Consider the following 27855-nt stretch of genomic DNA (forward strand, 5'->3'; position numbering starts at 1 on the left):
AATTAAGAGTTAATTTCCTACAAAACATTCATGGTTTATGTCTTTATCATGGTTTGCCTAACTTTTGCTGTCTTGATTTTGTTGCTCCTTGTGTTCAAAAATTTTGTGCTGCCCTCAGCTCATTTGACAAGTCATGCCGGAGCTTCCTGGATTGTTCTTATGACTTTCCAGGCTTTTTCTTTGCTTTTGCTACCTCCCAACCCAATTAAGCTTGTCCTTTTCAAGGCTGTTGCTGAAGGAACAGATTTCTAAGTGTAATAAAAATACTTTGGTGGGCTGAACTGCACCTTTTGCAGGTTATGATGTTCAGCATTCTTGTGGCCACTGGAGGTGTTTATGTTATCATAGGAGCAGTGGCATCAAAATGAGAGAGCTATCACATAGTCTTAGGAGAGGAGAAGCTGAGATGTGGATATCTGTATTCACCAGGGCTGTCCAAAGGTCTTGATGGAAAATACAGTTAGCAGACTGAGAGCGAAGAAACACCTCTGGGAGATAGTTCTGGGATATGGAAGTGATTCTGAGCTCTGGTAAACAAAAAGCTGTCTTGCTCCAACTTCTTGGTTTCCCTGTGAGGATTTTGTTTGAAAACTGGGCTTAGAACTTTGTTTTTGTGCTGTTACCAAGGAAGGCCTTTGCACATGAAGCAAACTGCTATTGTTAAGAATTTATGACTCACAAAAAGAAGGGGAAGTGGATCTTGGTTGGTGTATATATATAAAAAAAGAAACGTGGTGGTTGTTGTATATATATAAAAAAAGAAATGTGGCGGTCTGATCTCTGGTTATGTCTGAACTCCTGAAGTTTTGCTCTGGATGTGGTATATTTTGTGTTGCAAAAACTTGGGTAGTAGAAGTTTAAATTCTAAGTTTACTCATCCAGGCAATACAGATGTTACCTTCCAGAAAACACTATGAAACAGAACTGATGCAGGCAGGTTTTCAGGAGCAGATTAGCTATACTGTCTCCAGAAGTGTAGACATAATTCTCATCATCAACCACGATCATTCATGCTTCAACTTTGCAAATCAAGTATCAAGGAAACAGAATTGATCTGTGATCAATTTGTTTGTTGATTTCACTGTTCATGCTTATGTTAAAAAAGGCATGTGGTACTGTGAGGTCTGTGTTTGGAAAGGGGGAAGCAAAAGACATCATTCCCAAAGACTACCAAAAGTCCGGTGGCTGATCTTCATTGCTATAGAGTGGCTACTAGGTGGCTTCCTTTGGCTTTTGGAGGTAACCCAGAGGCTGTTGAAGTAGGAGCAGCCCTAAGAAAAGGGTAGTGCGCCGAAACAATGATGGATATCTCATAGGTCACAAGTTAATTTTGTTCATTTAAAGGAGACTTTCATTCAAAGTCTCCTCTAAATATAAATTTACTCTTCTGCTGAACATTCTGTATTTTCCCACTTGCTGCTATTACTGGTATTAGCATTCTCATGCTCTCAAAGAAGTGTTGAGAGTTCAAAACATGCACAACTGATGATAAATCCAGTGTCTTAGGTTCTAACTCTCTTTTGCCTTGCATATTTTCAGTTATTCATTTGCTGCTGGAGACAGACACCCTGTACATGTGGGAACGCTCACAGGCAGACACATGAACTTATATGCCTCAATGTCTAAAACAGTGTTAAAAAGATCTACAGTTTAGCAGTGGTCACCTTCCTTGACTTCTGATTGCCTTGGTGCATTATTTAAGGTATAAAAAGAGGAAACTGGCTCTATGGCATCCTAGATTTATGTGTGTTGAATGCATTGTAAACTTTGCGGAGTTCTTTTGTGAAACTGTCTACAATATGTAACTCTACTAGCTAATGACTTGCTATTAGGTCTGGCTGACCTGACTACTTAGATACTGCTTTTCCAGTTCTATGCACTACCTCATGAGATCTTGGCTTCAACTGAAATATGCCTAAAAGTAAACTAGACATATATATGTTTTTAAATCTGTGTATGTACATTGTGTATAAATCTGAGAACCCTCTGTTCTGGATTGGATAGAGGTATACCTTCATTAAAAGCAAAAATGATAATTTGTTCAGTCATGTGAAGATACTCTTAATAGCAGTCCCCCTCAGGAGGAGTTAGTCACTTAAAATGACCGTATAGACTGGCTATAATTGCAGTACCTTGCCCTCTTTCTCAAAGTATCTAATGGAGTTTGAACTCAAACGGATATTTTTGCTGTAAAGATCCTAGATGAACAAGTGAAAACTGCTGGGCTATGTGGATATGTCACAGGTACTGGCTGACGTGCATCTGTGTTGCTGCTTTTGCTTTCAGATGTTACCATGAGTATCAGTTGGAGCACAAGGAGCTATTGTAATAGGAGTATTTGGGAGAGCTGGGTCTTGTTTACTTGAGAAAGGTAAGAGTGTGATGGGATTGTGGGAACTCCTGATGGAACAGAGTGAGAGTGGGTGATAACTAACCAGGCAAAAGCACCAGGAAATGAGATACCTTACTAAGTTCAAAGAAAAAAAATACCAGAAGTTGAGAATTCACAGCTACAGAGAAGGAGACACTATGAAATCCATTAGAAAGAAAAGTAAACTGATTACTTCTGTAGCCTGTTAATGAATTGGGAGACATGAAGGAAATTCTGGAGTGCAGTTCTTTTGCACAGAACATAAAAATTAGAAACTATGGAAACTAAAATGAAAGCCTGTGGAGAAATTTTATGTTTTGGTGGGTTAACTTTGGGTGGACATCGGGTGCCCACCAAGCACTCTCTCCCTCAACTGGACAGGGGAGAGAAAATACAGCAAAAGGCTTGTGGGTTGAGATAAGAGCAGGGACATCACTCAGTAATTATGGTCACAGGCAAAACAGACTTGGCTTGAATTAAACTAATTTAATTCATTGCCAATCACAAGTCCAAGTAGGATATTGAGAAATAAAACCAAATCTTAAAACACCTTCCCCCCACCCCTCCTTTCTTCCCGGGCTTAACTTCAATCCTGATTTCTTTACCTCCTCCCCCTAAGCAGCACAGGGAGATCAGGAATGGGGATTATGGTCAGTTCACCACATGTTGTCTCTGCCACTGTTCTTCTTCACCTGCTCCAGCCTGGAGTCCCACCCAAGGGAGACAGTCTTACACGAACTTCTCTGATGTGGAGTTCTACATGTTGTGCAGTCCTTCAGGAGCACACTGCTCCAGCATGGGTCCCCCAGAGGGTCACAAAGTCCTGCCAGCAAACCTGGTCCAGTGTGGGCTTTTCTCTCCACAAGCCCACAGGTCCTACCTAGAGCCTGCTCCAGCACAGGCTTCTCACAGGGTCACAGCCTCCTTTGGGCATCCATCTGCTCCAGCATGGGGTCCTCCATGGGCTGCACAGTGGATATCTGCTCCACCGTTAACCTCCATCCGCTGCAGGAGGACAGACTGCCTCACCATGGGCTTCTCCATGGGCTGCAGGGGAATCTGTGCTCCAGTGCCTGGAGCACCTCCACCCATCCTCCTTCTTCACTGACCTTGGTGTCTGCAGGGCTGTTTCTTTCAATCATCTTGGCTAGTGCTGTGCAGCAGTTTTCCACCTTCTTAACTGTGTTATACCAGAGGTGCTACCACCATGGCTGATGGGCTCAGCTTTGGCCAGTGGTGGGTCCGTCTTGGCAGTGGCTCTGTGCACATAGGGGAAGCTTCTGGCCTCTTTTCACAGAAGCCACTCCTTGTAGCCCCAATGCTACCAGAACCTTGCCACATAAACCCAGTAAAAGATGGCCTGGAATAGAGAGATCTGGAATTATTCACATAGATAACCATTGCAGACAAACATTGCCTATATCTATGTGCTTATCTCTCCTTTGACTACACAAGGAATTTGAGCTCGTAATTTTGTCACAGTGCCAAGACAGGTACTTGAAGAAGGAAACACAGCTGCTTTCCATAGGTTATCCTGGGGCAAGATGAAAAGCTGGGTGAAAAATCTAATGTAGTGGAACAGAGTGAACTCAGTACCTTGTCTTTTTTTGTGTGTGATTACTTATGACTTAAGCAGTTTGCTGTCTAGAAAAGTTCTACAGCTGAAAAGTTATGTAGTTGACCCCAACGGCAGGTTTTTCTGGGTTCCTCATCCTATAGCTTGCATAGAAAATTGAAAATGAGCTGCACAGCAGCCATTCTTTTGAATAAATAAATACGTATATACAGAAGGATTTAGATAAAGGCTATGAATCCTACTGATGTTCTCCAGATTATTCTCTAGTCAGAAATCTGAAGATACCGTATGTACTTTTAAGTGTACCATAGAGGAAAAGTCTGGAATTGTAAAGAAAAGAAAATTATCAAATTCAAAATGAACTGATAAACCAAAACCTTTTGATATATAGATTGATATATTGTGTCTTTTGCTTAGCTTTTGGGGGATTTCAGATTTTTAACTTCACACAGAAGGCTTCCAGAAAGTTGTTGGGTTTTTTTGTTGTGGTTGGTTTTGCTGTTTGTTCATGGGGTTTTTTCACACAGCAGAGAGAAAGCTACTGCAGAACTAAGAAGGATGCAGAAATAATCCAGGCATATAAATGGAACGAATGTAAACAGTAGTGTTCAGATTGATCTGTGATTTGCAGTAAAATCTACTTACCAGTGACCTGCTGCTCTGTCATTTGATAAAATTGCTACACTGTCTCTATTTTTTTTGTAAATGCAGTACCTAGATTTGTGTGTGTATTTTTGCAAGAATCTTCTAAGTGCATCTATCTAATACCTATCTTGTGGTCAAATGTTGATGGCAATGATGTTCAGAGTAAATTTCAGAAAGCAGTTGCATCCATCACAAGGACAAAGGGAGCTTTGTTGTGGATTTTTGTGTAAGGATGGAGGTCAGCAAGGTTCTTGGCAGGAACAGAAAGTAATAAATTTTGCTCATCAGTGAAACCATGTATCTGGAAGAGTGCATAGCGTTTATGAGTAAGGAGGAAAGGGAAATGGCTTCTGTCCTTGTGCTTATAAGGAAGTGCTCCTTTCCAAGTAGCATTTGGTTTGCATACCAAGAAGAAATGATTAAGAACTCCTGCATTTGTACAAATCAGTTGGTGTTGCTGTAGATGACCCATCTTGTATTTTGTACTATGGTGAAAATTGGCCCATTTTGAGCCTTTCTAAAGTCATGAAAATGCTGTGGCTTATTCAAGACATCAGTATTGTTTGAAGAAAATTTTATGAAATGTGTTTGAAGGGATCAGTGTTTCATTGGAATGAGAGGGTGTGGGACCTTTTCCTGAACTCTTAGGTAGGTGGTCTCTCCAGGAAGCTTTTACCATGATCATGCACAGTCTCCTCAGAGTAAAGAACACCATCTACATCCATTGCTCGCAATGTTTCAATACTGGGCAGCCTCTTTCTTTGTATTTAGTTTGAGGCTGTGGGACCTTTGTGGCAAAACAAGGGAGGAAGGCAAAATCAGGACATGCTGCAAGACCTGGTTTGGATTTGGGGTTTTTTTAAGTGTTTGACTGGCATTGGTTGCATAAAGGCAGATAAGAGACAGTTTTGGTGTTTTCAGAGTTCATAAAAAGCATTTGCTTTGTGTGTGTGTGTGTGTTTTCTCTAGTTCATGTCATGAAGCTCTGAATTGGGCATCCATCCCTTTATTAGCTGTCTAGAAACAGTATAAGGAATGTCCTAAAAACTGTGTTTCTAAGGTCGTAACTTCATGCACACTTAAGCTGCAGCTGGAATAGCAGAAAAAGCTACCCATTATCACCTGGCTTTTGACAGCTGCTCCTAAGCTGGATGAATGAACTGCTGCAATTTAGCACTAGCATTAGGTGTTAACTGAGGTAAATCCTTTGTCCAGGTTCCCTGGATGTTCTTACAGATCCATACCTACAGTATGTGGGAGGGCGGGAAGTGTTTACTTCAGTGGCAGTGCTGCCCTAACACATGATTAAGAAATGAAAGCAAAGAATTTGCAACCACTTTTTTTCAATCTGCACCATAACTTCTAGGTGGTGTTCATTTCTGCCTCTCTTCATCCGTTGTATCTGTTGGGTAGATTGCTAGGAGCACTGAGTAACAGGGAGGGCTGCTAGCTACTACAATGTTGAATATAGAGATTTTTTTTATCTTTTTAATAATCTGAAAGATTATTTGGATTATATGATGTAACTAGCAATTTATTTTGGTAGTCTTTAGGGTGCTATTAGAATGTAGAGGTTAAATTTTGGACAGACCCATAGTAAACAAGTGCTTTGCAAAGTTAAATAAATAGTGATGGCATTGATTTTTTTATATTTTTGGCTGTTAAAAAAGTTCCTCATGTGGAGATACTGATAGAGATGGCATGAATGATGAAGGAACATATACTTGGGAACTTGAGAGGGGGAGAAAAAGAGAATAACTTGGTATTTCAGGAAGAAAACCCTTTATTTTCTGTTGTGTGCAGCTCTACAGTAACGCAAAGTGAATGAAAAATTTCATAGATGCAGTGGTCTAATGTGCAGATATTTCTTTGAACTTTACCTTCATTTATGTGGTTCAGTTTGTTCATGAATCAAAAAGAATAGCTTGGTTTCTACTCTGTACCTGCAGTTTTGAGTAATCCTCACTATTCAGGAGACTGAACGTAGAGGCTTCTCATTTTGAGGGTGGTGATCCTTCCCACCTACCCCTCAATAATACTGCAAAGCGCAAGCTTGAAGGCTGGTAGACAGCAGCCTCAGCTGCTGAATGTAATTTTTGCCAGGCTGTGCTGTATGGTTTATTCATGTAGCCCCAAGTGCTTTCCTCCTGTGCTTACAGTACTAGTACATGCTTGGTGCTTTTTGGCTCATGTTTGATATGCGCAGGCAAGTAAGATGTAAACTATGTTCAAGGCATATGATGAATGTTAGATAGCTTTTCTTTTTTATCAAGTAAAAAGCAGAAAACCTGAATTGTCCTTATCACCCAAGAGCATGTTATCATTTCACAGAATTATATTAACACTGTCCTACGGAACTAAACATCTGACTGCACTTTTTTTCCCCCCCAAGTGTTCATTAAAAGCATTGTGGCATCACAGTTACTTTCAACTCAGAATTCATTCTCATAAGCTTTGTAGTATGGTTGCCAGTATTGGAGAGAAACAATTTCCTGTAAAAACTGGGAGAGTTTCCCATCATAAGATGCTGCTTCTGTTATGAAAATAATGTAGAAAACATTGGCAGTTAGACAAGTGAGGATCTGTGTCTAGAAATCCAGACCATAGTTTTGTCATTAGACTCTCGGAGAACTAACATTAAATGGCTTATTGAAGTAGGCTGCTGATAGTACTTGAGTTATAAAATCTGGATTGTGCTTTTCTGTCTCAAAGTAGCTCTTGAAAGGAGATCTAGACATAAGACTATTAGGAGCATGAAGTAGGGTCTTCCAGTCTTTCTGATGACTTCTGAGAGACAGCCTGTATTGAGAGCACTTTAATTGCTATGTGTTGAGTTCTTGTTAAAGGATACTTTGAACTCATTGTAACATGCCACTATTGGCAGAAGTGGTAATCTTTTAATATGAGACAGTAGTCAGGTTCAGTTTGTGTCTGGGAGGTGTTCTCTCCAGTTCCTTTTTTCCTAATGTTTAGTCTTGGCTGCATGTACCCTTGTTTATTTCCTTGGTACTTGGATCCTAACTCCTAATAATGTTCCCCTATGTTCCAACTCGTCTTACTATCCATCACTTCTGGATGTCTTGAGGAGGAAGAGAAACAAAGACATAATTTCCAGAGGATGTACTTAATATTTTGTTTACTGCTTTCTTCTCCTTAACTTCTCCACCCCTAACCTCAGGTGCTGTTCCTTCCTCTGGTTTCAGTTTCCAGGTGCCTGAGCACAGAATGGTCTGTCATGTGCTAAGTTCCTCAGTCCTTGTAACCTGCTAGAAATCTATGTCTGACCCTTGGTCATGTTCCAGAAAAGTCATAGGCTTGATACCTGGCTTCTGAACCAGGAAATAACATGCTATGCTTTATTGCTTCGTGGCGCAGAATCTTTTTACTTATGTTGCTGTTGTGCTTGGAGAGGCTGTATTTTGCAAAGTGCTGCAAATTGGATAGTGCATAAAGAAAAACTGGTAATCAAGCAGACTACTTTCAGACTAAGTAGAAAGTGTCATATAGATTCTATCTGACCCTGGTGCCATGAGGTTTCTTTTACCCTGTTCAGGCACTTACCAGTCAGTGTTAGGACAATGTCTGTTAATGGGTTTCCTACACTGAAAGGGACTGCTGTCAGTCCTGCTGGTGGTGTCTCGTTCTGTCTTGCAGGTTTACTGAGGCCACACAAAAATACTTTCCAAAACCTGGAATCTATCTACAGTTGGACTTAAGTCTGGAGGGATGTTTGTGGAACGTGAACAGTGGTTTTAGAACAAATTATTCTTGTATTGTCAGATACAGGTTAGTCCTAGGTCAATCTAGATTGTATCCAGTTGCTACCTCGTTGCCCTCAGTGAGTGCTAAAGAATGGAGTTTCAGTGAGGGACAAACTAATCAATTCTTCCTATGTTACCCAAGCTGATCAGGGACTTTCTGAGCTGGAACTTGTGTCAGGCACATTGTGGTCAGTGAACTGAACTTTTTTTGAGGCACAGTGAGTAACTTTTCTGTGTCCACCTTCACTCACAATAGTCATCTGATTGAGCCCAGGTCTATATGTTGTCTTCCCCCACCCCCAGCCACCCACACTCTACTTTATCATTGTTATGTGACTCTAATTACAGGCTCTTGAGAATGCAGTTTTCAAGGTACTATCAAACTCTGAGTGTACAGCATTTTCAGTCTGTTCTGTAGTCCTTTTCTGCTAATTCTGAATGTTCATCTGTTAATTCTATCAGAAACTTTGCAAAGAGACCATTTCCATTTAAGGGGAGAAAGCAAAAGGAAGCTTTCGGTCCACAAGTGCATCGGGGATTATTTTTCTCCTTGTGTGGATTCTTTTGTAGCTACTGGTACTGAATTTCATCTGTCACTTTATTTGCCTCTCACTTGCTATTGTTAAATGCTGTCATAATTCTGTTTTATTTATCTTCGATTTGACCCCAGGTCATGTCTGTTACTGATCTTAATAGGCTAGAAAATGAGGATTACTTTGAAACTTTTAAGGCCTTGTCTAGTGTTGCAGAACGGTGCTAGACAGATGAGGATAAGCATTCCTTACTTGAACAGTTCTGCCCACTCTTCATCCAGTGTATTTGCATGTCTGTGTGGAACTGGCTGGGTCACATCTTCTGTGTTTGCTTTTCTGGCAGTGGGCTACTCTGCCTGCTCCTGAACAGAGCATGTCCTGAGGATGTTCTGGAAATGTGGAGGCAGTGCTCTGGCAAAGGGAAAAGAAGTCTGTGCCAGAGTTCCCTCTACCTTCACTCATAATTCTGTGTTCTTGCTTCCCTTTTTATCTCCTTGAAGGTATTTTTTGGCCTTCTCCGTGCTTTTACTTCTGAAATTGCTTTAAGCCATTTTTCCTCTTTAAAATGGTAAGTAACTGGATTTCTGGTCAGCAGCCTTGATTTGAATTGCTGTGAATAATTAGGAAGCTTTTATAGTAACCTCTAACTCTTCTTCAAGATGACTCACTGTGGTGGGTTGACCCTGGCTGAGGGCCAGGTGCCCACCAGAGCCACTCTATCACTCCCCTCATTCACCAGACAGGGGAGAAAAAGTATAACAAAAAGCTCATGGGTCGAGATAAGGACAGGGAGAGATCACTCACTAATTATCATCACAAGCAAAACAGACCGAACTTAGAGAGGGAATTCATCTAATTTATTACTAAGCAAAACAGAGTAGAGGAATGAGAAACAAAACCAAATCTTAAAACACCTCCCCCCACCCCTCCCATCTTCCCAGGCTCAACTTCACTCCCAGCTTCAACCTCCGCCCCCCTCAGCTGCACAGGCGGACAGGGAATGGGGGTTACGGTCAGTTCATCCCACATTGTTTCTGCCGCTTCTTCATCCTCAGGGGGAGGACTCCTCATTGTTCCCCTGCTCCAGCGTGGGGTCCCTCTCACGGGAGACAGTCCTTCACAACCTGCTCCAACATGAGTCCTTCCCACGGGCTACAGTCCTTCACGAACTTCTCCAACTTGAGTCTCTCCCATGGGGTGCAGACCTTCAGGAGCAAACTGCTGCAGCATGGGTCCCCCACGGGGTCCTAAGTCCTGCCAGCAAACCTGCTCTGGTGTGGGCTCCTCTCTCCACGGGTCCACAGGTCCTGCCAGGAGCTTGCTCCAGCGTGGGCTTCCCACAGGGTCACAGCCTCCTTCGGGTGCCTCCACCTGCTCTGGCATGGGGTCCTCCACAGGCTGCAGGTGGAATCCCTACACCCCCTCATCCTACCTCCATGGGCTGCAGTGGGACAGCCTGCCTCACCATGGTCTTCACCACAGGCTGCAGGGGGATCTCTGCTCCGGCACCTGGAGCACCTCCTCCCCCTCCTTCTTCACTGACCTTGGTGTCTGCAGAGTTTCTTACATCTTCTCACTCCTCTCTCTGGCTGCAAAAGCTCTGATTTTTTTTTTTTTTCCCTTCTTAAATATGTTATCACAGAGGTGCTGATTGGCTTGGCCTTGGCCAGCGGCGGGTCCGTCTTGTAGCCGGCTGGCATTGGCTCTGTCAGACACAGGGGAAGCTTCTAGCAGCTTCTCACAGAAGCCACCCCTGTAGCCCCCCCCGCTACCAAAACCTTGCCACACAAACCCAACACACTTACGAATCTACTGATCCCTCCTTCTGCTACTTTCTGAGAATGTGTCCACTCCACATTTGACTACTGGGATTGCCTCTTCTCCATATCATTCTTAGATAATCTCGTTGTCAAACCAGAGTGTACAAAGCTGTAATTTCACTACAATTGAATGGAGATTGGAAGATCTTAAAATGCCTGCACAAATCTAGTGGTTTGCTTTCAGCTGTTCGCTATATTCCAATTTTAGCTTGTGTTTTTTGCACCTGCTTGGGAAATTTGGGTTCTGTCTTCTAGGTAAAGCAACTTGCTGCTTCCTTGAAATTGGCAATACCAAAAAGTATGTGTCAAGTCTGCTTTGTGTGTCTTTTAAACAGAGAACAAAAGAATCCTTTCCATACAGTAATTATCCTGAGAGCTGTGTACATTTCTTGAATAATGTTTAAACAATGCTATTGGGGAAAAGACTCCTGAATGTAATTGAATGTGGTGGTAGCACACTGTGGGCAGTCTTCCTGCTCTAAGAACTTTGTTTTTCGGAGGCAGAGTAAGCTATATTCTGACAATGTTCTTTTGAATATATTAACTTCTCATTGAGGCAGTGTCACAAAAGGAAGATGGGCCAAGCCCTTGTGGGCTTTTGCAGTAGTGGAAATGCTGGAGATAGAATTCATATCTTGCATCTGCAGTTGAGCTGGTGGGAAGAGAAAAGGCAAAAGGATTGACACTGGGGAGCTGCCCTTCATGTTTCCCAAATAAGCTTTCACTGGAGTTCTGAGCTTTCTGATACATAACACCTGCTACTGTCCAAGTTAAGAAATGAGAGAGTATTTGAGACTTCTGATGGATGAGAAAGCTGAAGTGTCCTATGTGGATAGCATTAATACTTTCTATAAAAAAGAAGTCCTCAGTGAAATGTAGATTACCATGCTAATGGTAATCTACATCTCACTGTAGATGAGATTGTAGATTACAGTGAGATCTACAACAAGATCTACATCTTGTTGGCCTAGGTTACTGGCTGGATGTTTAATTTCATGTTATCAATCTTGTATTGTTTGGCAGTATGCCTCAGGTAGTCAGTGATACCCAAGCTGAAAGGAAGATGAGTGAAAGAGGGAAAAAAAAAAGAAGAAAAAAAGAAAAGCAAGCACTGCAGTGAGAGAATAGACATTTTGCCACTTGTGTCTGATGGGATAGAAGATGTAGTCATAGTAGCAAAGAATTCTGGCACATTTGAGGTTAAGAGAGAAAGAAAATTGAACAGTTAAAGCAATATGTGTGGTACTGTCCTGGTTCTGGCAAGGACAGAGTTAATGTCACAAGGAGCCAGGACAGGTGACCCAAGCTGGCCGGGGGCTATTCCATACCACGTGACGTCATGCTCACCATAAAAGGGGGCTAGTCGGGCAGGGGTGGGTTCGGCGTGTCGGCGGGGCTCCGGGACCGGTCAAGCGTCCGGTCGGTCGGTCGTCATCGGATCGGTAAATCGTTCTCTGTTATCACCCATTGTTACTGTCTGTTATCAGCACTGCTGTTGATTGTTTCCCTCTCCCTTGCTGTCCCAGTAAACTGCCCTTATCCCAACCCTCGAGGCTTTGCCGTTTTTTTCCCGTTCTCCTCCACATCCCGCCGGGGAAGGAGTGAGTGAGCGAGCGGCGCGTGGCACTTAGCTACCGGCTGGGGCTGAACCACGTCAGGTACTGAACCACTGCCTGCTTAAAGGGTGAGCTTTCAAGAATGCTCAATAAATTTCTGAACTGTGGTTTAGTTTTTGCTATAGCCATCCAAACATGGGATAGCTTTTCTGTTTCTCAGTTCTGGGTAAGAAAAGACTGATTTATGAACACAATTCAGCTCCTCAGTGTTAAGGCAGTTAGTTACACGACCTATTTTTTTCCCCCACTGCTGGTTTTCTCCTGTGAGCAACATCAGCAGCTTGTCCCAGTAAAGTCTTAACTTTTAAAACATCTTGTGTAACTTAGAAAACTGCAGGCTAAATATTGTGATGTGTGATTATCCCAGAAATTGTTATAATCTTTGTTATATAGTATTATTTAACAATATAATTAATATTATTGGTACAATCTTTATCTCATGTCACATACACTTCGTGTTTTTTCCTGTTCCTCCTGTATCAAAGCTCCTTCTAGGTAATTTCCTTTAGAACTTTTGCAAAGTTGCCTTCCTTAACTTACATTATGCCACTTGACCTTTTGCTTTTTCTACTGATTTGTCTTTCCTGTAGTTTTCAGATACATTCTTCCCTGTGTAATCACTGACTTTCATACTGTTAGCTAAGCTTATTATTCTGTGACGTATTTCTATCATAAATTTCTGCAGCAGACTGATTTGGTTTATGTCTATGCCTACCACGTAATTAAACTTTGTCCTGACTTCTGAGTTTTCAGTTTTTCTCTTTGAAACTTGTCTGTTCCTCCTGTCCAAGGACATACAGGATGCCACATATGGTACAAGTCAAGTCAGTGTTGTTAGTGGATTACAAAGTTTTCTATGCAATTAGATTATTTCTGCTGTCTGTTGAGTTAATGCTATTCAAAACCATGTTAAAAAAACAGAAAAGTTTTGACTGCTGTGTTAGTTAAAGTTTTAATGCAATATTTTCATAATGGCAGCTCTTGTATGTGTGTATTCTTGTTTCAGTATTGTAGTGTAACACCATTATGAGGTGCTCAGTATTAAAAACTTCCCTGCAAAGTTACCTTGTAAGGTGTGCAAGCAGAAATTACAGACAGGGAAACGGGGGGTGGGGGGAATAAGTGCAGCAATAGTCTGGTTAGATTGACTGCACTTCCCCCTGCCTTCCTAGAGACTTTGGGGAAGTGCTGGGCAATTAACCTGTCCTTGCACAGGAGAGGGAGGAGGCAGAAAAATTGTGCTTGGTTGCTTGTCTGTCAGAAGGTAGGCTGTGGCTGGCTAAGTATCACTGTCATGATTTCAGAGCCTGCCTGACAGTGATGAGGGTAACAGTTTAGGGTGGTAAGTGACGTGGTACTGCAGGAGTGGAACTAGTCCTCAGTATACAAAGTGCCTTGATCCTTTTCTTCTGGTTTAATTGATTGGTGTACAGTTTTATACATTTTGCTGCCTTTCAAGTGTCCAACTTCAATGACAACTCTTGGACTACTTCACTGAAAACATAACTCTGGGAAGGCAATGCTGTTACCGGAAAGCGGCAAAATAATTCACTCTCTAAGACATATTTTGAAATTTCAGAAAGCAGGCATTCTTTATTGCAGCGCTGGGTGCACGGGGGATAACTCCACCTAACGTGCACACCCAAAAGACAAAACTAGCAAGTATTTATACTATGTTAATACACATATTCAGTATACTTCTGAGTAGTGCTTATCACATTCATGGATTTTCTGGGAACTCGTTAGCATATGCTAATATCTTTCGCCCATGTTTGTTGGCACCTCTGGGTGGTCCTCGGGGGTGGGGGTGGGGGTGTGTGTGTCTTCAGACTCAGTCCTGGTATCACATACACCTTATCCCTCAAGGCTGGTTTTGTGATCACCTTGTAACTTTCTTGTCTTTGTGCATCTGTTCTTCCAAGGCCGAGCTGTTTAAAATGAGATTGTTCCAGAGCTTCTTATTTTACAACTAATTATTTTCTAAGTTACAATGGTTTCCCTTTTGTTTGGTTACATCTATTGAGCAATGGCTCTAATTGCTTGAATTGATCTTAATATTTCAATATTCACAGGTATCAATCCCTTCTTTTCTTTTTGAAGATTTGTAGCTTACATGCTACAATTTCTCACTGTACAAACTTATTGTATCTTGAACAGAGGTTAGTACAGCAGTGGCAGCACTGAATCATTATGCAGGCAAGAATACAAACCACTATAATAAAAATCACTAATAAAAATAGCTTTTTCAACCATGACCAGTTAGGTAGCCAAGACTATCTCTTCCAATGCAAAAGAGGTATTATCTTTAGTAACTTCATGTAAAATTGTTGTTTGGTCATGTATGATTTTTAAATCTTCAGATATCCTTCCACTCTTATCAACAGAGCAAGTGAAAGTGCTTGTATCCTGATCATTGAGGGTTTTTTTGGCAAATTTTGCTCAATTGTAGTTTTAAGGTTTGACTCATGCACTCTACCCGTCCACTAGATTGTGGATGATAGGGGGCATGCAGTTCCCATGTTATTTGTAATATTCTGCTTGTCGGATAGCGTTTGCAACAAAATGTGGTCCCCTATCTGAAGAAATCCCAAAAGGAACACCAACTCGTGGTATTATTTCTTTAAGCAAGATCTTAACAACTTCCCTGGCTTTGCTGGTGCGACATGGGAAAGCTTCAGGTCGTCCTGTAAAAGTATCCACCCATACTAAGAGATATCTCTACCTTCCTTTTCTTGGTAATTCAGTGAAATCCTTCTGCCAGTGTTCTCCTGGAATATTTTCTGGTTTTTGTTGATCCAAACTGAATTTTATTCTGTGTCTTTGGATTATTCCTAAGGCATGTTTCACACCTTTCAACTACAGACTTTATAATTCCTACCATATTACCACTCACCACTGATTTTTGTAGATGTTTCAATAAATTTTCAGTTCCCCAATGAATGCTATTATGTTCTTTCTTTACTATTTCATGCATCAAAACTAGGGTTAGAATTACCTGTCCCGTAGGAGTAACAGCCCATCCATTTTCCTGTATTTCAGTGTTCAGTGTTTCAATTAAATTCTTTTCCCAACTATCATCATTAGGGAATTCTCCTAATTCTATCTTCTTTTCAGGTATTATTGCCAATATCCCTTTACCCTTTTCTGCAACCTTACCAGCGGTTATATCAGCCAATTGATTGCCTCTTTCTTGTGGGGTTTGTCCGGTTTGGTGAGCTTTACAAAGCATGATAGCCACTTCTCTTGGTTTCTGTACACTTTCAAGTAATTTTAAAATCTGCTCCACATGCTTAACTCCAGTTCCTTGAGATAACAACAGTCCCCTTTCTTTCCAAATTGCTCTGTGTGCATGTAATACTCCACATGCATACTTGGAATCGGTCCATATATTCCTTCACTTAGTTCCAAGGCTCTTGTTAGTGCAATCAATGCTGCTTTCTGGGCTGATGTTTTTGGTTGCAGAGCTTTTGCTTCTACAACAGTATCCACTGTGGTCACAGTATATGCTGACATTCGGATCCCTTTTTTCACAAAGCTGCTCACAGTCTGGGTTTTCCAGAGGAGTGTCTTTCAGGTCAGGTCGACTGGAATACACTTCCTCAATGGTGTGTAAACAATCATGTGTGGGTTCCTCTTCTTCCAGTTGTCGGGATGACAGGAAAACTGCCGGGTTTACTACTGCAGTGGATTTCAAAACAGCATCATCTTGCTCGAGAAGCGCCACTTCAACATCCGGCTCGGAGATAGCCAGTGCCTGCCTTTCTGGTCCAGAACAGCGAGTACCATGTGTAGTACAAAACCAGGCAATCTTCTGTCCCAGTGTCAGTTTCCGGGCTTCCTGAATTAGCAGCACAGTAGCAGCCACAGCTCTCAGACATCCTGGCCATCCTTCACTGGTATTGTCCAACTGCTTGGAGAAATAGGCCACAACATGTCTGTTGCCTCCCAACATCTGAGAGAGCACCCCCAGAGCTACAGCTTGCTGCTCATGAACAAACAATTCAAAGGTTTTGTTTAGACCTGGGAGTCCTAAAGCTGGTGCTTTCATCAGAGTTCTTTTTAGTTGTTTGAAAGCATTTCTGGTCCCATTCCAAATGTTCAGATGGTGAATTTTTCCATAGTTCATAGAAAGGTTTCACAATGAGTCCATAATTGGCAATCCACAGCCTGCACCACCCCACTATTCCAAGGAAGGTTCGCAGTTCGTGTGCATTCTGGGGCTCTGGGAGTTGACAGATAGCTTCTTTTCTCTCTGTGCTCAATCTTCTTTGTCCTTTTAAAAGTTCAAATCCCAAGTATTTAACAGATTCTTGTGTGACTTGAGCTTTTTCTTTTGAAACTCAGTAACCGTTTAATCCCAGAAAATTCGAAAGATCAATGGTTAATTGTAAGCATTCTTCCCAGGTTACAGTTGCAATGAAAATATCATCAACATACTGCAACACAGTTGGCTAACTGATTTCCAAATATTGTGGGACTATTTTTAAATCCCTGTGGCAACACTGTCCAAGTGTACTGTGATTTGTGACCCATTTCTGGGTCTTCCCACTCAAAGGCAAATACATTTTGACTTTCTCACTCGAGAGGTATGCAGAAAAAGGCATCTTTCAAATCTATAACTGTGAACCACTGTTGGTTTTAGCCTGGTTCTAGCCTCTGGTTTCAAAGGATATTGTTTTTGCCTTACCAGCTTCGTTCCTGCTTTGAGTTCAGTCTTTACTGGTTCGGCGTTCTTAGCTTTACCAGGGAGTTCTCCAGCCCATACAAGGGGTGTCACTGCATTTTCCACTTCCATTGGAATGCCAGTTTCTAGAATTTTATCTTCCTGCAATAGGAGCACAGATGCTTGTACAAGTTTAGATTCAGGAATTAACACCTTGACCTCCCCATCTTTAAAGGTGATTTGCGCTTCCAATTTACTCAATAGGTCCCGTCTCAAGAGTGGTATAGGACATTCAGGCATATATAAAAATTGGTGAGTTACTCATTGTTTTCCGAGCTTAAAATTTAAAGGATGGAAACAGGCATGCTCTTCTGCTTTCCCTGTGGCACTCACAACGTTTACTGTATCATGGCTCAATTTTCTTTGACAAGTAATAAGTTACTCCAGTATCTACAAGAAATTCTATTTTCCATTTCCCCAGCTCTACTGTGGGATTCTGCTGGGGAGGTTTCCCCGGTCCCCTTCAGGACTTAGATAAGGGGAACTGACTTGGAAAGGGAGCTGCTTCTTGATTGTATCCTGCCTCCTCCAGAACCTCTGGACTGATAGGAATAGGACCCCTAAAACGGTCCCTAATCTTTCCAATGTCCCAATTCTTTGCAATATGCACACTGATTATCTCCTAAGGTATTCCTGTTTTTTTGTGCTGGAGGGGCCTCGCCTCTCCCCCCATAGTATTGCCATCCTCCCCTGAAGTTACTGTTTGCTGACACTCCCTGCAGTGCAGCTCTCAGGTTACCGTCTCTTTCCGTGTCTCTCCATGCCTGTCTCCGCTCTCTTTCGTTTTCTCGTTGCTCTTCTCTAATTTTCTTCTCTTTCTCCCTGTTATCAAAAAACATCCATGCAACCTCCAACATCTTTCATTAATTCCAAATCATCCTCCTCATCACGCCTGCACTTCAAACACCGTTGCCCTGTACTACAAGCAGAGCAACACCTTCGCAGCCTCCTGCTGCCTTTTCCTGCAACAACTTTTTCGTTTCCGATTCTCTTTAACCACTTCTCGGTTATTATACATTTTCCCAGCCCTTTCCAACAACTTGCTCAAATTCCTCCAATCTTCAAATATCCAGAGATGCCTGTTCCACAAAAGATAAATGCTAACTGCAAGGCATCTCCCTCCTTTTCAGGGTCTTCCCTATAAATACCCGCCAGCTTTTTCCACAAGCATAAATCAATCACTGAGAAGGGTACTTTAACGGTCACTGGTCCCTCTGCCCCTACTGCCTGTCACAGCAGAGCTTGCACAACTCGACCTCCCAATCCTCCCCTCGTTCTCCCTGCAATAGCACTGAATTTCTCATTTCCACAAAAGATTCCCCTTCATCAGAAACATCCTCCTCGTCCGGTCCTCCGTATTGGATGCACCATTTACTGATACTACACACCTAACAACAACGCTTAGAGAGTTTCTGATTATCTTTTTCCAAGGTCAGAACCAAAGGATCTCTCAGTATTAATTTACATTTCCTGCGCCATTCAGGATGATCTCGTAAAGCAGAGGATAAATCAATATAGGGAACTTCATCCCATTTTCCTTCCCGTCTTAAGAATAACAACAACTGTAACATTAACCGGCCACTTTTCTCCATCGTTCAGTCTATACAATGGCCACCACTGATTACAGTATTTGATTAGATCAGCTTTCTTTGCGACTCCTCATGGTGGTCCTACTATTTGCTTCCAATTTAATAAAATGTACCCAAGAGGAGATTTCTTTAAGATCAATTCCCTTTTAGAAGTTCCAGTTTCCATTTTAAAAACAGGGCACAAAATAATTTAACCCCAGATTTTTTGTTTGTTGTCACCTCCGGGTGGTCCTCGGGGGTCTTCAGACTCAATTCTGGTATCACATATACCTTATCCCTCAAGGCTGGTTTTGTGATCACCTTGTAACTTTCTTATCTTTGTGCATCTGTTCTTCCAAGGCCGAGCTGTTTAAAATGAGATTGTTCCAGAGCTTCTTATCTTACAACTAATTATTTTCTAAGTTACAATGGTTTCCCTTTTGTTTGGTTACATCTATTGAGCAATGGCTCTAATTGCTTGAATTGATCTTAATATTTCAATATTGACAGGTATCATTGCTATAGCAGTTGAACTGCTTAATGGTTTTGGTGGATTGTGCCCTTTGCTTTCTCTGAACTAGGCATGCTTGTCATGGATCAAAAGGTGAAAAGCCTAAGTTATATTTTGTGAGCCTTCACGAAACTGCGGGACGTTCTGCATTCTCTTTCCCTTCTATGAGAACTCAGACCGTGATTTTAGTGAGACTGCAAAATTCTCTAGGGAATGAAGCTTTAAACAAAGTATTGTGTTTTGAAATGTGTTACTTGAGTGTGGACACAGGGCCAGAAGTTGCTATGTAATGAGATGCAGCTTTAAGGAAGGTGTTGTCATAAAAACATTTGTTCTTTGTGATGACTACCACTGCTGAAGAAACTCTAAGGAATTTAGGAATAACTTTTTGGTGGAGAATTCAGAAACAGACTGTAAGAAGAGAAACAAGGAAGTTCAAAGACAAGTTGAAAGAAGAATGCTTAAATGGAGGGGTAAAAGGGTCCATTTTAAATTTTTCATTTCAAGACATGTTTCTTCCTTCTCAGTTAAGCATCATTAGTCAATTTCAGGGGTGTAGTTAAACTCCTGGTATACATTCATAGAAAATGAACTGGAAGTACCTAGTGTAGTTTTATGTTAGATTTCCTAATTATCACTTAAAGAAGTAGCCGAATGTTTTGTTTAATTATGCTTTTTCTTAAACTATTTTTTTCTAAATTGTGCATACTAGTAGGTTGTTCTTATATGCATGTTTTTATGTCCTCTGTGAATACTGCTTAAGAATTTATTTACCTTTGATTTATTTCTAAATTTTAATTTATTCACCATTGAAGGAAAACTACATCAACTGCAACTGTTTCTTGAACAGAATGCTTTGGGGAGCTGTTCTTGTGACTTTTCCCTTAATGTCATAAACCAGTTGCCAGTTAAAGCAGAGACTATAACACATAATGGAGCCTAAACTTTGAAATATTTGAAGAGAACTACATGCAGGATATCTGGGTTCTTGACATATAAAGCTCATGACTACCGTGTTATATACTGGATTCTCTGCATGTAGTCTGTACTAAGACAAATCTTTTTTTATGATTCACAAAAGTTATTCTTTATTTCTAATATCTATGTCAGATTTGACTATAATATTACAGATTTTTTTCCTGAGCCTTACCCAGTTTATTGCATGTACAGTTTTAGTCCAGAGAGGTTTTTTGGTTTAATTTATCAGTGCAATTTTTTAACTATTATTTTTGTAGTGGCAGGAACATTCTCACAGCAATCGAGAAATATTTTGGAGCTAAAAGCTTCATTTCTAGTCTTTCATTCAAAGCAGTGAACTGCTTGTATTTCATTCTTCTGTGGTACCTAATCTTTTTCCTCCAATCTCTATGCTGATATTTTGACAGACCTCATGAAAGAGTTGCTTAAGGAGTTTGAAAGCAGAGGATCGCCTCCTAATTATTTTGAAAACTTTCAGGCTCCACAGGCACTTTGTGTGGACACCTTAGGAAAAACATCCTGTACTGCCTCTCTTGTTATATATGTTCTCACAACCATTTCATTACAAATCTGTAGCATTTCACCTGTTGAAACTGGTAGTGGGTGGGAGGGTTAGTATGAGAATTTTTACCTTCCAAGTGAAGGTTTGATGAGGTTATGAGTATGCTCACGTGTGCACATATGGGCTCTTTGCTGCTGACTTGCCTGCTGGCCACCGGGCACACAGTCTGTATAGCTGGTAAGTTTGACTGCATAAGAACTAGTGAAGCTGCATTAGTTTTTTAATTTCCTGTGTTGAAGGACCTATTTTATTCATACCACCTGGTCCTGCAGAGGGTTATGGTTATGAAGATGCACAGGTTTTGGTGAAGCACAAGACCTTCCTGTAACCATTAGGTAAGATTCTCTTTCCAAAGTTGGGTTTAGGAACACAACTACTTAGCAGGTACTTACTGAAGTTTTACTCTTTTATTCTTCTGTGTTGTTAGCTGGTCATTGCAGATCCCAGCTCCTCCTGGATGTTCAATTGCTAAGTTTTCAGTCCACATCACTTTGCTGAGGTCTCCTGGGTGGCACAGAAGTTATGCATTACTCTGATTCTGTAGAATGAAACTTTTGGTCAGTTTTTGTCTAAAAAGCAAGAAACTAAAGGTGTACTGTACTTAAAGTGCAGTATTCGGAGTTAACCTACGATAAATCAAGAATTTTGAACCTGCTTTGTAACCTTTGAGTTACATGGGCAGGCTTGAAGTGGCTTTCTGACCACTATTTATTATGATGCTGCCTTTCAGTGCATACTTCTTTAACTACAATTCAACTTTGTGTCCAGAGTGGACAGCAGATGCTGCTTGTGGAAGGAGTTGGGCTTGTATCTTGATATCTTGAGAACATGTTGGCTGTAGGAACACTTCTCCATTTAATGTGGGAAAGTGAGGAGTGAATGTGATGGAGTGCTCCAGGAGGAAATGGACTTCTTGATTGTAAGGCAGGAACTGCCATTGCAAATGAATTCTGTTGCTGTCTTTGCTATATGATGCCAGGCAAATATACCATGTAAGCTATGCTTTTGCGGGAGCTTTTTGGTTTTCAGTTCCTAGATACCTTATGTGAACTTGGGTCTGGTTTTGCAGAGCTCTGGACATATGACTGCAACTGAGATCAATAAACAGTACTGTCAAAGTAGGGAAGCAAGCAGCTTGCACTGAGTGCAGCATCAACTTGTCTTTTGAAAGACAAAGCAAAAGAAAAATGGTGAATTGTCCTTCTGTGTGCTGACTGTCCTGAGTTAAGAGTGCAGGAGAAAACGTGACTGTTTTCATGCTGTCATAATATACAGAGAGCTGAAATTAATGTTGGGCAAGCTATAGTAATTCAACCATTCCCTGAAGTTCACCTCTCATTAGTAATGTGATTCTGTTTTAGAGCCATTTAAAGGATTCAGCTGGAATTCCAAAACATTTACAGTATTTTCAAAAACTTCTGCTTACTCTCAGCTGAGATACATTTTTTTTTTTCTCCGTAAAATGTGAAACCAGTGAGCTAATACTTAGACAATTGTTTAAAGGGTATTGCTGACTTCAGCTGGACATAAAATTGTTTATATTTGATTTTTGTTACTGATGAACACCATGCCCTCCCCCCCTTTTGTTTTTGTCAAATATGGAGGTTCTGTTCTAAAAGATCTGTTGTATTTAGTGAGAATGTTAGTATCAGGTTGAATAAGATGCTTTCTTTTCATTTCCCTTCAATTTTCTGTCCCTCCCTTGCTGACAGATCTCTTGAGCTGGGACTGTGTGAAGATGACACCTGAATGAAAAGCACTTTTCAGTTATTTTCCAAAAAGTCGTGCATCTAACATTGCATCCCCTTAGGAACAGACAAGTCAGAAACATTGCTAGAAAATATAGACATTGATGTGTTAGTCTCCTGTACACACACTTATGCTTCGACATATATGTACTCACTTTCCTCCCCCCACACCCGCCATAGAGGAATAAATGGGACACAAGTTTGTCATTTGACCTCAACTTGCTTGGCAGCTGATCAGCTTTTAAATCAGCTCATGTGAAAAATATTTAGAAAACACAGAATTTCCCATGTGCCTTAAGAGTGCCTGTTAAATGCACAGAGTGTAGAGGAATGTAGGCTGTCCAGTTGCAAATAGTTCCTCACAGCTACAAAGCAGAACTATGAAAGTAACATACTTCATGGTCTGGATTGTTCACTGGAATCCAGAGCGAGCGTTGCCATACACAGAACATCTTTAGAATGTTCTTAAAAAAAAAAAAAAAAAATCCCTAATTCTGTGTTTCTTTGTGCTTCCAAAACAAGGCAGTCCATACACTTCAGCCTTCTTGCTTAAAGCTGATTTAGTGGCTAAACATCTGAATACTTCTGCTGTAACAAACTAGCAGGAACAGAGAAAACCTGATGCAACTTCTCTCATTTCTCAGTCTTCATGCTGCAAACAGAGATAAATAAAAATAGAACATTAACTTGTGAATGACTCAGGATTTCCAGTGGTAACAGAACTGTTCTGGGGTTCGCACTTTGTAGAGTTAGTATTTTGAGTAAACCAGGTGAGCCAGGGGTTGGAGAAAAGTGCAGGCTGTGGTCCCCGCTCTATGGAGGTTGGGGGTTTGTGCAAAAGGAGATGCAATTTCACTGTTCTATGGGAAGGCTGTCTCCAGGCCAGCAATGCATCTTCATAGCCTCAGGTCTCACCCCCCCCATACCTTTCTAAAGGTATTTCATGGTCTTTTCTGGTAGCCATAAAAGACAAGGAAAAAAGAAATCCCCTTACAGCATCTGGTGAGTAAGTTTGGCAGAGGACTTTCTGCAGGCTTTACTTACTAAAATGCAGTGGGTATATTCTCACTTCTTCTTAGTTCAATCTATGTCATTGTTTCACCTGTTAGGAAGCAAGAACAGCAGGTTCTGCATTTTGATAAATAGGCTGAAGGCTGTCTCATTTCTCTGTAGCACCTGTAAGTAAATCCATCTCCTCTGCTATAATAGCACTTTGTAATAGTAACACTACATTTGGTGGATTGCAGAGGATGCTCCAGCTGGCCTGGGGCATCTGCTGAAGTTCTTGTTCCTTCTTCCTTGATAACAATCCTGGCTTTCATTGATGTTCAGCTAACAGGTGCACTTTTGACTCTGGTGAGTATTCTAAGCAGAATACTTCCAAGCAGAAACAGATCGGCCTGGCTGCACAAGTGTCATGCCTTTTCTCAAGAGTGCTGAAATTGCCAAATCATCCTAGGAAGGTAAGTAGTTCGACTTTGGGATTGAGTTTGACTGAGTAGAGTTTAAAGCAGAATTTGGGGAGTTGGTGGGGGTTTTTTTGGCATGTGCTGGCTGTGGCTGTAAAAGAGTGAGATTGTATCTGTAATCTCTGTTTTTGTGGGAGCAAAAGACCATGGGCCTGATCCCTCTTCCTTAGTTTTTCATTTCAGTGAATAGCAACTAGTGGATGCTTCAGGAGAAGCTTAGGAGCAAAAGAAGCAGTGAAGGATCCTTTCTTGGTTTGTGCTTCCAGCTTTAGGCAACTAGTAATGGATGATGATGTCATTGTCTATAATCTCTTTTGATCCACAACTGTCTGTGGCATCCTATGACAAAAAGTTCCACAGCTGAGAGATCGTGTAGGAAAATTATGACTTAACTGTACAACTTTTCAATGCTTACAGCTGTCCTGAGAGAAGCAGTAATTGTTCGCTATTTATTTTCATCACACAAATGTTTTTAGGCTTAAGTCTAGTGTCCTTTAGTTACCTCTTTTCTAAGATGAAAGGTACTGCTCTTTTTATGATCTCTTCATGTCCTGATCATTCTTGCTGCACATCTCTGTGCTGTCTGACAGGTTTGAGTCATAACCTGGTTTATGCCTTTGAGTCTTGCTGCTCTGCATCTGCCTCCTTGACAAATTCAGCTCTCTTGTAATCTTCACACATCTTTCCCTGAAGGCTGGTGAAGGAGACGGGTATATTCACGTGTAATGGGAGTGTGTTATGAGTGTGTTAATGATGCCAACTTACTTCTGACCTTTCAAGCCTTGCTTTGGCATCCTCTTTGTAGATGAACTGTTAAAGCCTCCTAGTGAATGTTGTAAGCTATGTAACCCTCAGCTTGCCTAGCCTCAGGTAATAGACTTTGTGTAGCTTGGATGGCTATCATGGGTACACTGCACTGAAAACAAGGCAAATATCCTTTTATATATACAGGTGGTCATCCCTGTATGTTCATAATTAACTTCATTATTTGTACAATTTTTTCATGTAGGGAGTGAGTCAGAAAGCATACATATTCCGGAAAGGTTGCACAATTGGTTTCTCTGTGTTTCTTCATTTCCTTATCAAACGTAGTAATTTGAAGGGTACAATGACTTTCTTGACTACAAGCAAAATTCACCCTGAACTCAAAATGTCTTTGAATTATTTCTTTATTTTGCCTAGTAATTAATAATGAAGGCCAGATTAGGTTGTCTCCCACTCAGGTATGACCTCACAGCAGAGTTTGGTCAGTCTGAACTAGCAAACAGTATGTGCAAGAAATAGCACTTGACTCCCTTCTCTGGAGCAGTGTTGACAATCTTTTTATTCTTTTAGAGCATGGTACCTTCAGGTTTTCTGATTGAAATTAGTAAGAATTTAAAGCTCACGAGAAACAAACTCTTTGATGCAGGAGCGAGCCCATGAATGTATTTAATTATTTTTGTAAGAGAACCATTTTTAATCCAGAAAACTTAATCTGCTTGTTTCCAGTAGTTGTTAGTCCTTGTATTGGGTCACTATATTGAATTATACCTTTTTCAAACAAGAATATAGATAGTGAGCAGTGTTGTAGTGAAATACCGTAATACAAATAAATTGTGCCACAGCTTTTATGACTGCAGGAAGAGCATTTGGCTATGTAAATTCCTTGTTTACATTGATTATGTCTTTGGCATTACATCTGAGTTTACTTTGCAGTCACTTATATGGTACTCCATTTGGTAACTGTGGTGCCCCTTACTTAAAACTTAACAGAAATCAGCAAGCTGAAAAAAGGGAACATTTTGTGCAAGGTCTTTTATAAGATTTCCAAGTTCTAATGAACAATGGTTGTTCAAGCATGTAGCCTCTCCAATTTCTGTCACATACACACCAAAATTAATAGATTCTGCGTGTTTAAAATTGTGGATTCAGAACTTTTACTACAACGCAGTAAGGTCAGCAAGTTTCTCCCAAATTACACTTTTTTTTAGAAGGAAAAAAGAACGAAGGCGTAGTTATTACTAGTTCTTGCCTTGATCTTTGCTCAAGTTAAATTGAGCAGAAATTAGAAACATACAGCTTTTGATTGTCTGGATGTCTGTAGTTGGGGAACTGTTCTTTGCACATTTCTTTTCCTCTGGTATAGTTCCCTCCTACTGAAGATAAAAATGCTTTTTTTATTTTGATGTGACTATACACTGGGAATGTTGCAAATGCACATTGAAAGAAAGAACTGCTGGATTTTCTTCTTTACTCTCCAGAAAGGCAGGCAGCACTGTGGTTTTGGAATAGTTTAATTTTCTACTGCTTCAATATATTCTTAACCTAAAGCAAGTGGACAGTATATTATGTTCTTGCATCCTCATTTTGTTGTCCCTTTAAGTTGAGTTCCTTAGCCCAGCGTGCAATAAATCAATCTTACATACAGAGACGAGATATTGTTTATTCCATATTTGCGCAAAGGTGGGTGCTAGGTAGTTTCCCACAGAGCTAGCACACCGGTTACAGTTCCATCGTATGTTTATACAGTCCGGGTGTTACTGCTGCATACTGTTCACACCTTCTAAACTACAATTGGTTAACTCTTTGCTTGCTTTGATTTAAAGACACAATACCTTCTGAATTCACTATGCATGTTTACTGAGTAGGGGTTTTTATCTGGGGAGGGGGGTGTTTTTAGCACTGGAGGTGTGGTTTTCATAGTATGATGAGACAGTTCACTCTAAGGACACCAATTAGAGGAATTTGCTGACTTTTGACTTTCAAGGATGTTCATCTCCTTGTAAACAAGTGTTCCTCTGTTCAAGATTCCTTTGCTACATCTTATCTAAGCATACCTCATTCTAATTAAATACATTTGAAGGTCCCAAGGAAGGTCCTCCTGTTCTCAAATCCCTAGTTATCTTATTCTCAAGCAATAATGAATACACAGCTCAGAATACATGGTCTAAATGTAAATGCCTTCTTTCTTATTTCAGACAACAATTTGTGGGTTACATGCTATCTTGAGAAGTGGCCAAAACAGATGCAATTTGGAAGAAAATGTAATTGTATTGCCATTAGTTGAGACAACTCTGGTTGTGGGATTGAGGATGAGAGGCAATGAGAACAAACTGAACCTTCTGAACATCAGGAGTCTGAGAGTGACTGAGCTTTGGCACAGGTTGCCCAGGGAGACTGTAGCATCTCCCACCTTGGAGATATTCACAAGCTATCTGGACACCAACCTGGACAACCTGCTGTAGGTGGTCCTGCTTGACCAGGGCAATTGGACAAGATGACCTCCAGAGGTCCCTTACCCTTCATAACTCAACTATTCTGTGATTCTTTAATCTTTGTCCCAGCAGAGACTTGTTTCCATAGTAATCAGCAATCATAGTGGATCACTTCTTCCACATTAAAAGGACCATCAACATTTTCCTCTGAAGCATGAAATGGGAAGTTGCTACCTCCAAGAATGGTTTTCTTCCAGCAGTGCTTTGTCTTTTAATACTTTGAGTTTATTTTTAAGGCATTTCAAAGAAACCAATTTAAACTAACTTCAGAGGGTGAAAATCAAATATTGTTAAGTTTCAGTTGAAGGCTGTAAATGAAGATCAGTATAGGTAGAGCATTGCAACTTCTGGATTGTCAAGAACTATGTCGCATCTGGGTCTGAAGTTTTGCAAGGCTAAGATTATGAGGTTTTAAAGCTCTTTAGTTTTATGAGTGGAAAAAAGTAGCTTTTCAAAAAGAAGAGAAAAAGAAACAAGTTCTTTGAAAAATGAGGTGTTTCTGATGAATCTATAAAGTGAAAATGCATATTCTGCCTCTGGAGTGGCAAATAGATGAGGTGGTCTAACCAAGGCACACGTTCAGATGTGTCAACAGTGTAACCTGCTGATCATTGAGGAAAATCTGTTCATTTGTTCTTTAATTCAGTGCTGAAGTGGCACTTTACTTTGCAAGAACTTTCTCTCTTTGGTGTGAAAGAAGAGCTGCTAGAAAAAGAA

The 27855-nt window shown here is 40.8% G+C and overlaps 1 protein-coding gene and 1 long non-coding RNA gene across 5 annotated transcripts in view; both read left to right on the forward strand.

Moving 5' to 3' along the window:
* RNF38 (ring finger protein 38) overlaps nucleotides 1–27855 on the forward strand; it is a 151410-nt gene that overhangs the window by 11882 nt on the left and 111673 nt on the right. The window lies entirely within an intron of this gene.
* Nucleotides 1545–27215, forward strand: LOC142599379 (uncharacterized). Its single transcript, XR_012832928.1, has 3 exons — nucleotides 1545–1702; nucleotides 2287–2371; nucleotides 26842–27215. It is a non-coding gene; the product is annotated as an uncharacterized LOC142599379 (long non-coding RNA).

The sequence above is a fragment of the Balearica regulorum genome, chromosome Z, assembly GCF_011004875.1.
Source record: "Balearica regulorum gibbericeps isolate bBalReg1 chromosome Z, bBalReg1.pri, whole genome shotgun sequence".
In the NCBI taxonomy this organism is placed as follows: Eukaryota; Metazoa; Chordata; class Aves; order Gruiformes; family Gruidae; genus Balearica; species Balearica regulorum.